The sequence below is a fragment of the Triticum aestivum genome, chromosome 6D, assembly GCF_018294505.1.
Source record: "Triticum aestivum cultivar Chinese Spring chromosome 6D, IWGSC CS RefSeq v2.1, whole genome shotgun sequence".
Lineage (NCBI taxonomy): Eukaryota > Viridiplantae > Streptophyta > Magnoliopsida > Poales > Poaceae > Triticum > Triticum aestivum.
Window position 1 is genome coordinate 191,210,553 of NC_057811.1, and position 10,147 is coordinate 191,220,699.

The window sequence follows — 10,147 nt, forward strand, 5'->3', positions numbered from 1 at the left end:
GTAAAGTAAATATTTTTGGTATTTTTGGTTTATAGATCGAAAAGTAAAAGATTGCAAAATAGTAGATCAGAAACTTATATGATGGAAAATAGACCCGGGGGCCATAGATTTCACTAGAGGCTTCTCTCAAGATAGCAAATAATACGGTGGGTAAACAAATTACTGTCAAGCAATTGATAGAAAAGCACAAAGTTATGACGATATCTAAGGCAATGATTATGAAATATAGGCATCACGTCCGTGTCAAGTAGACCGAAATGATTCTGCATCTACTACTATTACTCCACACATCAACCGACTCCTGCCTGCATCTAGAGTATTAAGTTCATGAAGAACAGAGTAACAAATTAAGTAAGATGACATGATGTGGAGGAGTAAACTCAAGCAATATGATGTAAGCTCCACTCTTTTTATCCTCGATGGCAACAATACAATACATGCCTTTCTGCCCCTACTGTCACTGGGAAAGGACACTGCAAGATTGAACCCAAAGCTATGCACTTCTCCCATTGCAATAAAAACCAATCTAGTTGGCCAAACCAAACCGATAGTTCGAAGAGAATTACAAAGATACCAAATCATGCATAAAAGAATTCAGAGAAGATTCAAATAATATTCATAGATAAGTTGATCATAAATCCACAATTCATCGGATCTCGACAAACACACCACAAAAGAAGATTACATCGGATAGATCTCCAAGATCATCGAGGAGAACATGGTATTGAGAATCAAAGAGAGATAAGAAGCCATCTAGTTGCTAGCTATGGAGCCGTAGGTCTGAGGTAATCTACTCACGCTTCATCAGAAGGGCAATAGAGTTGATGTAGAAGCCCTCCATGATCAAATCCCCCTCCGGCAGGATGCCAGAAAAGACCCCTAGATGGGATCTCATGGGTACAGAAGGTTGCGACGCTAGAAAAGTGTTTTTGTGGATACTTTTGGTGGTTTGGGAATATATGTGAATATATAGGCGAAGGAATTAGGCCAGGGGGTCACGGCGGGGGGGGGGGCACAAGGCAGGGGGCGCGCCCTACCCCCTTGTGGCCGCCTCGTGGCTCCTCCGACTTGATCTCCAAGTCTCTAGGGTGTCTTCTGGTCCAAGAAAAATCATCGCAAAGGTTTTATTCCGTTTGGTATTCCTTTTCTGCGAAACTCAAAAACAAGGAAAAAACAGAAACTGGTACTAGGCTCTAGGCTAATAGGTTAGTCCCGAAAATAATATAAAATAGCATACTAATGCATATATAACATCCAAAACAGATAATATAATAGCATGGAACAATAAAAAATTATAGATACGTTGGAGACGTACCAAGCATCCCCAAGCTTCACTCTTGCTCGTCTTCGAGTAGGTAAATGATAAAAACAGAATTTTTTATGTGGAATGCTACCTAACATATTTATCCAAGTAATTTTTATTTATTGTGGCATGAATGTTCAGATCCATAAGATTCAAAACAAAAGTTTAATATTGACATAAAAAAAATACTTCAAGCAAACAAGGCAATTGTGTGTTCTCAAAATAACATGGCCAAAGAAAGCTTATCCCTACAAAATCATATAGTGTGGCTATGATCCATCTTCATCACACAAAATATTCAAATCATTCACAACCCTGATGACAAGCCAAGCAATTGTTTCATACTTTTGATGTTCTTAAACCTTTTCAACTTTCACGCAATACATGAGCGTGAGCCATGGACATAACACTATAGGTGGAATAGAATATGGAAGACAAAAAGCAGGAGATAGTCTCACATCAACTAGGCGTATTAACGGGCTATGTAGATTCCCATCAATAAATATCAATGTGAGTCAGTAGGGATTGCCATGCAACGGATGCACTAGAGTTATAAGTTTAGGAAAGATCAAAGGAAAACTAAGTGGGTGTGCATCCAACTTTCTTGCTCATGAAGACCTAGGGCAATTTGAGGAAGCCCATCGTTGGAAGATACAAGCCAGGTTCTATAATGAAAAATTCCCACTAGTATATGAAAGTGACAACATAGGAGACTCTCTATCATGAAGATCATGGTGCTACTTTGAAGCACAAGTGTGAAAAAAAGGATAGTAACATTGCCCCTTCTCTCTTTTTCTCTCATTTTTTTAATTGGTTTTGCTTCTTTGGCCTCCCCTTTTTTTCTCCTCACATGGGACAATGCTCTAATAATGAAGATCATCACACTTTTATTTATTTACAACTCAAGAATTACAACTCGATACTTAGAACAAAATACGACTCCATATGAATGCCTCCGGTGGTGTACCAAGATGTGCAATGAATAAAGAGTGACATGTATGAAAGAATTGTGAATGGTGGCTTTGCCACAAATATGATGTCAACTACATGATCATGCAAAGCAATATGACAATGATGGAACGTGTCATAATAAACGGAACGGTGGAAAGTTGCATGGCAATATATCTTAGACTGGCTATGGAAATGCCATAATAGGTAGGTATGGTGGCTGTTTTGAGGAAGGTATATGGTGGGTGTTTCGTACTGGCGAATGTTGTGCGGTACTAGAGAGGCTAGCAATGGTGGAAGGGTGAGAGTGCGTATAATCCATGGACTCAACATTAGTCATAATGAACTCACATACTTATTGCAAAAATCTATTACTTTGAAACGAAGTACTGCGCACATGCTCCTAGGGGGATATATTGGTAGGAAAAGACCATCGCTCGTTCCCTACCGCCACTCATAAGGAAGACAATCAAAAAATACCTCATGCTCCAACTTCGTTACATAACGGTTCACCATACCACTACTAGGGAAAAGTCTAGCAGTAGCGCGGGTTTTTTGGCCTATCAGTAGCGCGGGGTGCCGCGCTACTGATACGGCGCTACAGCTAAAGGTTAGCACTAGCATTTGTTAACACACGCTACTGCTATATCTACTTAGTAGTAGTGCGTCCTGCAAGAGGCGCTACTAGTAATTACTAGTAGCATGTCTGACTGCCCGCGCTACTACTATTATTCCGTATTCTATTTCTTTTTTATTTTATGTCATATTCATACACCTTTATACAAGTTTTCAAACATTAGCAATTTAGAGATTGTTTTTACATTACAATGAGTTATTAAATCACTAGGTGAAAGAACCGCGGATTAGTTTCAAATGGATGGATCCTAAGTGACCAAGTCATGGATTATCATGATAATCCATGACTTGATCACTTAGGATCCATCCACTTAAAACTAGTCTGTGGTTCTTTCACCCAATGATGTAATAACTTATCAGCATCATCATCATCATATTAATGTAAAAACTCTTGCATCATGTCATCACCAACAACACTAGCTAATAATCATCATAGTCATTACCACCAACACTATTTAATCATCATAGTCGTAGTGTAGCTATCTAATCACAACCAACACTAGCTAATAATAATCATCATAGTCATTACCACCAACACTAGCTATTTAATCATCATAGCCATAGTGTAGCACATCATCATCTTCTGTTGCTCTCTCTCATTCTAGCTAGCTAATCACTCCTGTTGCTCTCTCTCAGGTAAAATAGCATAGAACATGTGTAGCACTCCTGATTCGTCATATTGGAGCATGCAGATGAACCTGTCTCCTAATTGTGGGCTGCGCTTCTGATTGCTGCCCCCTAGTACTTCTCTTCGATCCTTCATAATTTCGCTCCAGTCTTTGACTATTAAGACTTGCTCGCTTTTAGAAATCCTGAATGCACTCATGTGCAATGTAGGATGTCTTGGCCGTAAGCTAACCATTGCCATGCGACCTTTAGTCTCGATCCAATGAGGCACAACTATAATCGGGAGTCCCTGTTGAAGAACATCGTAGTAACATACTTAGCAATGAAGTTTAGCTTAAAAAATAATGTATGCAAAAGATGCACTGAGGACAAATAGTAAAAATGTTACCATCTTTCCTAAATAGACAAGACCGTAGTTCAATACAAACACTATTGATCGCACGTTTTGAGTACTAAGATTATCAAGTCTAAAATAGTTTGTCTTGACAGTATCAAGATCCTCAAGCCATGAAACATAATGACTTATCTCCTCACAGTTTAGTTCAGCCCCGGGACATTGGTAGGTCATGTCTACCAAGCGCCGGCTATGTTTGCTTGAATGGAAATAAGCTGTCAATAGAAATTAGTTGTCAACTATTTTTGAATAAACAATATCAAAGACATAAATATGGTTGAGAAACTCACAAAATGATAGAGCTGGAGGTGTCTACAGATCGACCCAGATGTCGATAGTATCTTCAACTAGGCAAGTGGCCCGCTCGATGCGCGGGCTAGGATCTCATTAAGTTAAGTGTGAGAATATATTATTTGATTTGTCCAATAAAAATTGAAACAAAATGTAATGACATTTTTAACTATAAGACCTTTCCCAACATAGTTCTGTCTTTGGCATATTTGGGTTTTTACTAATGTATATATACATGGGTTGTCCGTTGATGGTTTACTTACTAATTATGCATGCCATACTATAGTTTCATAACGAATTGCATTCGTCAAATTACATTTGTATTTTTCTGACATTTTTATCATGTTCTTATTTTTTTTTGTAATCATAAATTTAACATTTTTCATTATTTTCGTATAATCGTAGGTTAATTTGCTCACACTGTGCAAGATTATCACATTTTATATTTAGTGTTTTTTGTATAGTTAAAAGATTTAGTTTATCTATTTCTATATACTTATCCATAAGAAATTTTGTTGGTAGGTCGTTGCCTTCATACACGTGCAGTCAGTAGTACAAAGGGTGGCTTACATTTTCACGTCACATAGTTTGCTCTCACTGTATGCATGTAAAAAACGTCATTAGCTTCATGGGTCCCACCAGTATGATTCTTCACTTTCCCCATTCTGTAGTCTTCTCAGCTTCTCCGTTCTTCTTTTCTCCACTCATTCCTTTTCTCATTTCCTTATTTTCTCTTCTCACACAAAAATTGGTTTTGCTGGATAGCTCTCATCAGCTTGCTCTCTTGATCCGCTGTATTGAGGTTGCTCCTCCTCACCTCAAGCCACCACTGGAGCTAGTGCTGCCACAGGGTGACCATCAACGGCGGCTGGTTTGGCCCCTCGTACGCCTCCTCCGTCTCCTAGGCTGGTAAATGGGGCAGGATTTATGATGGCGTTTCTGTAGTGATTTTGTCACGGATTTCGTCTCCTGCAGGCCCGCAGCCTCTTGGATCCACCTTCAGTATGAGGGAGCTTGAGACATTTTCTTCCCCGAGCGTGCAAAACCAAACACATCGCCACTATTTCTGCGGGAGGCAGCTCAACACATCATTCACATCCTCTACTACGGCAACATTCTTCAATTCAAACTGCAGGTCCCCATTTTTTTCTTTTAGCGACTCTGTCATATTACCATCTTTATCTTTTAGAATTTTTCCTTTTCGCGACTCTGCAATTGCTCCTTTCCTTTTCTAAGCAAACATTGTGTTTGTATATGGCAAATCAACATTGAATTTCAGTCTCTTGAAATTAACTGAATTTTGGTCAGGGAAGTGTACGTACATGCTAATCTAATCTCAGATTTCCATCATACTTGTCATGTATCAAAGATGTGTGGTGTAACATCCCAAATTTTCAATTTAGAATGTTATATATTAGATCATCATTGCATAGCATATTTTATTGCATTTGGCAAATCCTCGATAAATCCTAAGCAACTCAAGGACCCTCGGAGAGAGTTGGGGATTTTTTCAATTTTTCATATTTGATTTTTATCAAATAATAAAACGAGGATTTTGGTTTTAATTATTTTCTCTCCGGAAAAATATTTCACATTAAAATAAATGAGAGGAGAAAATATGAATTCTCCAAAACAATTGAAATACTGGAGGAAAAATATTAAAATCATATATTGGATTTTATTCGGATTTTATTTGCAATTTTAATTGCATTAAAAAATTGCACGTTTTCAAAACTGCATTTTGGTGTCAAAAAAATGTTCACCCTGTTCTAATTATTTTAATAAGACGGGGAAAATTTGTTTTATCATTTTTGGATTTTTATTTATTTTTCTGCGTTTTTTTTGATTCGGCAGAATATTTTAAAAAAAACCCACCGCCCCTGACCGGGCCGAGGCCCAGCCGAGCCGGCCGGCCCATCCCGCGCCGTCTCCCTCGCGCGCACGCCTGCGCCGCCGCCGAGTCCGAGGCGAGCACGCCATTGCCGCCGCCTTGCACCCTCCTCCAAGCAACCCCCCTCTCTTATATACCCGCTGCCGCCGCCCTCCCTCACCCCGAGCCCCGTCCCAAGCCGCCCCGCCGGAGCCCGCAGCGCCGCCGCCCGCAGCTCGCCGCCCGCTCGCCGCAACGCCGCCGCCGACGCCGCCCCTCGCCGCCCCGAGCCGCCGCCCGAGCCCCGCCACCCCGCCGCCCTCGCCGACCCCGCCGGAGCCCCAAGCCGCCCCGCCGGAGCCCGTCCCGACGAGGTACCGAGCCGCCGCCGCCCTTGCCGGTTTTCTAAAAAAAACGTTCGTTTTTTTTCTAAACCCTAGATCGGTTTATTTTTTTCGGTTTTATTATTTTGTGAACGTTCACTGACCCGTTCGGTTTAACGAACGTGTTCGTCGGATTTTCGCTGTTAACGAACGTTCGTTCGTTTAACCGTTCGTCAGTTTTCTTTTTCGTCGGATTTTTCCACGATTTTTTCCAGATCCCGATTCCTGATCGGATCTTCGTTTTCGTTTAACTTTTCGCTCGTTTATCGGAATCAGGCGATTCAAGCGCCTAGAGTTTCGTCTCAAAATTCTCTTCCGTTTAACCTACTCAAACAAGTTTTTGCTACTGTAAAATTTGACCTAGATCCAGATTAGTAAACAAAGCTTGTTTCTTTCGCCGTTTGACTTTCGTTGCTTCGTTCGATTTGATTCTTTTTGCAAACCGGAGTTCATAAGTTGAACTTTCTGGTTGTATCTTTTATTCAAGTTTTACCTATGCATTAGATGAGTACTTATTGTTTGCTTGTTTCTTTGCGATAGAGTACCCGGAGTGCGCCGCTTGTTACTTCGAATCTCTAGGTTTCGCGGATCATCAGCAAGGCAAGTAACACTTTGATCATACTTTTCCATACCCAGATTTTATTGCATTAGTTCAATCCTCAAACATTGCATGGTTAGGATCTAATTAAATTGTGGGTATTGGGAAGTAGTTGTGGTAGTACCTATTACCGGTTTTATTTATCAAACCCTTGGGAATTACTTCTACGTTGCTTATATTGCCATGCTATGCTCGTAGACGTGGATTGGGTTTGAGAGATATTCATGACAGATGTGAGATTGTTAATAATGGTTTACTTAAGGTGGCAACTAAAACTCACATCTGGGTGGATTGAGGCACCTGGGGAACCCAGTGCTGCTTGTATTTTTGGATATCCCGGGGTACCCGTGTGATCATCCTATGGACCGCCACCCAGGCTAAAAGGGATCATGAGATTTTTCATGCTAGAAAATTCCGTGTGCAGCCACAAGCTATTATGGGCTCTAGCATAGTTGATTAAGGTGTGTGAGCTCTTGAAGAGGTAGACTAGCAGATGTAGGGGATGTAGGTGGTACGGTCTACCCGGAGTAGAGAGTTAACGCTTCTGAAAGACTGTGTCTCGGTCATCCGTTTCTGAAACATCATGCAGTGCGAGAATCAAGCGGAGGCGATCGAGTCTTGTGGGGAAAAGTGCACAAACCTCTGCAGAGTGTACAAACTAATCATGGTTAGCCGTGTCCCTGGTTATGGACAACTTGAGTATCTAGTATCTGGATTATCATGTGAATCTCATCACCATGTTACTTTAATTAATTTTGTTGGGTTAATGAAGATACTTAATTGGGATTGAGTTGGAGGTACCTTCTCAATGTTTAACAACCACCATGATAGTTAAACATAACTTATTCCTTTGTAGTAGGGAAAAATTGGCTTTTCGCAAAACTGTAACCATAGAGCTTTCCACCAGCCATATATGCATGTAGTATAGCATTATTATGTTCATTTTTCTCTATGTGTTATATTGCCAGCATATTCCATGTGCTGACCCGTTTTCGGGCTGCAACGTTTCATGTTGTAGACTTTTCAGACGACGAGTAAGGTGCCTTAGGTCGTGGTCTTATACCCAGTGATGCCGTTGGAGTTGATGGACTCACTTATCTTCGAAGCCTTCCGCTGTTATCGTTTTTAGATGGCCTTAAGCCATATTTATCATACTTATTCTCTTTTGAGATATTCATTGTAATAAGTGTGTGATTGCTACTCTTTTATAAATCCTCCATTTGTACTGTGCGTGTCAGCATTACTGGTCCAGGGATGACACTGGTGCACAGCAGCACAGACTGTTTGAGGTCTGGTCGCTACAAAGGTGGTATCAGAGCACACGCTGACTATAGGACACGACCACTAAGCTTAAACCCTAGAACACTTCTCTCTTCTCATTTCTGACCCCTCTCCACTTTCTACTCTTTTAGGAATGGCGGATGCATGGAGCAAGTTCATGCAACCAGATGAAGATACGCCTTTTGGACGTCACTTGAAGGAAGTCACTAAGTACTTGAACATAGGAATACCAAGCATCACCGGAACCTACAACGCCACCTTACCTGAAGAGGAGAGCTGGAAGATTCAAGTTCAAGTCCCAGGAAGGACGTTTGCGCCAGTTACTGAACCTATAAGATTGGCTTTTGAAGCACCAACCTGGAGTTTAGGGAAGAGCATGGCAGCCCACATCGCTATGGGACGCATTGGAGAAGTCTACCACAGGGAGCTTAAGGATACTATTTATCAGATTTGTGGACGCCGAGACGAGCAATGGGAGATGATCAGCACCAAGAAGGATGGATCAATTGCAGCTTTCATCCAGGAGCAAAACCAACACATTCGTCGCCAGGAGAACCAGATGTGCTCAGACAAGATAGATCTGAAGAAGGCGTTGACGAAGATCAAGGAGCTGGAGGAAGAACTCAAGGCTACACGCGAGGATTATCTGGAGGAAATCATCGCACTAGTAGGGAAGAATGACGACCTGGAGAAGAAGATTGGAGTATTCATGGGAAATCCAGTGTCAAAAGCAGAAGATGACGAATGCGCTTGCCCGGATAACTACATCATCATTGACGACACAGACTCGGACCCCAGTGAAGATGACTTTGTTGATGAAGCAGGAGCAGATATCATGGAGTCTTCAACTGAGCAAAATTTCTAGTAGACCACCATATCAGTAGTAGTTTTCCCCCATTTAATAGTATAGTTCAAGCACTTTGTAACGCTAGTTAGATCGATTGTATGCCTTGTTTGAATTGATTGAGTGATATTGATTGTATTTGTCTCATGAGCATATGGGTAGTGTTTCCTCTCTAGACCTCATTCTATTCTTAACTCTCATCTTTTCTAACCCATCAGATGCCTCCGAGACGCGACACCGGATTTGTTTTCCCACCAGAGATCACTCAGTTGATTCAGCAACAGAATGCCCTGATGCAAGTGTTGGTACAGAACCAAGGCAACAACAACAACAACAACCCACCACCTCCACCTGTTGATCACTTAGCCCGTTTCTTGAGGCTAAATCCGCCGGTGTTTTCCAGCAGCACCGAGCCGATTGTTGCAGATGATTGGCTCCGCAAAGTTGGAAGGGAGTTGGCCACTGCAGGATGCACAGATGCGGAAAGAGTGCGTTTTGCCGCACATCAGCTTGATGGACCCGCAGCATCATGGTGGGAGAATTACACAGCCACACACCCTATTGACACTGTCACATGGGACCAGTTTCAGCAAGCTTTCCGTACAGCCCATGTTTCAGCAGGAGCTATGGCTATGAAGAAGCGTGAGTTTCGCAACCTACGCCAAGGAGGACGCACCGTAGGCCAGTATGTGGAGGATTTCAGTAAGTTAGCACGTTATGCACCAGATGACGTTGCTACAGATGCAGCCAAGCAGGAGAAGTTTTTGGAAGGACTGAATGATGAGCTGAGCATGCAGCTAATGGTAGCAACCTTCAACAACTACCAGGAGTTGGTAGATAGAGCACTCATGATTGAAGGGAAGCAGCAGCAGATTGAAAACCGTAAGAGGAAGTATGGACAAGGGAAGTACAATTCTGGAGCTCAGCAGAAGCCACGTTTTGCCCCGAAACCAGGAGGGCAGTTTCAACATA

General features: G+C 41.8%; 1 long non-coding RNA gene across 1 annotated transcript; it reads left to right on the forward strand.

Annotated features, from left to right (window-relative positions):
- Nucleotides 1-4,873: 4,873 nt before the first annotated feature.
- On the forward strand, nt 4,874-7,054 carry LOC123141583 (uncharacterized). The gene is made up of 3 exons (XR_006470356.1): nt 4,874-5,082; nt 5,175-5,334; nt 6,993-7,054. It is a non-coding gene; the product is annotated as an uncharacterized lncRNA (long non-coding RNA).
- The last annotated feature ends 3,093 nt before the right edge of the window (nt 7,055-10,147 follow it).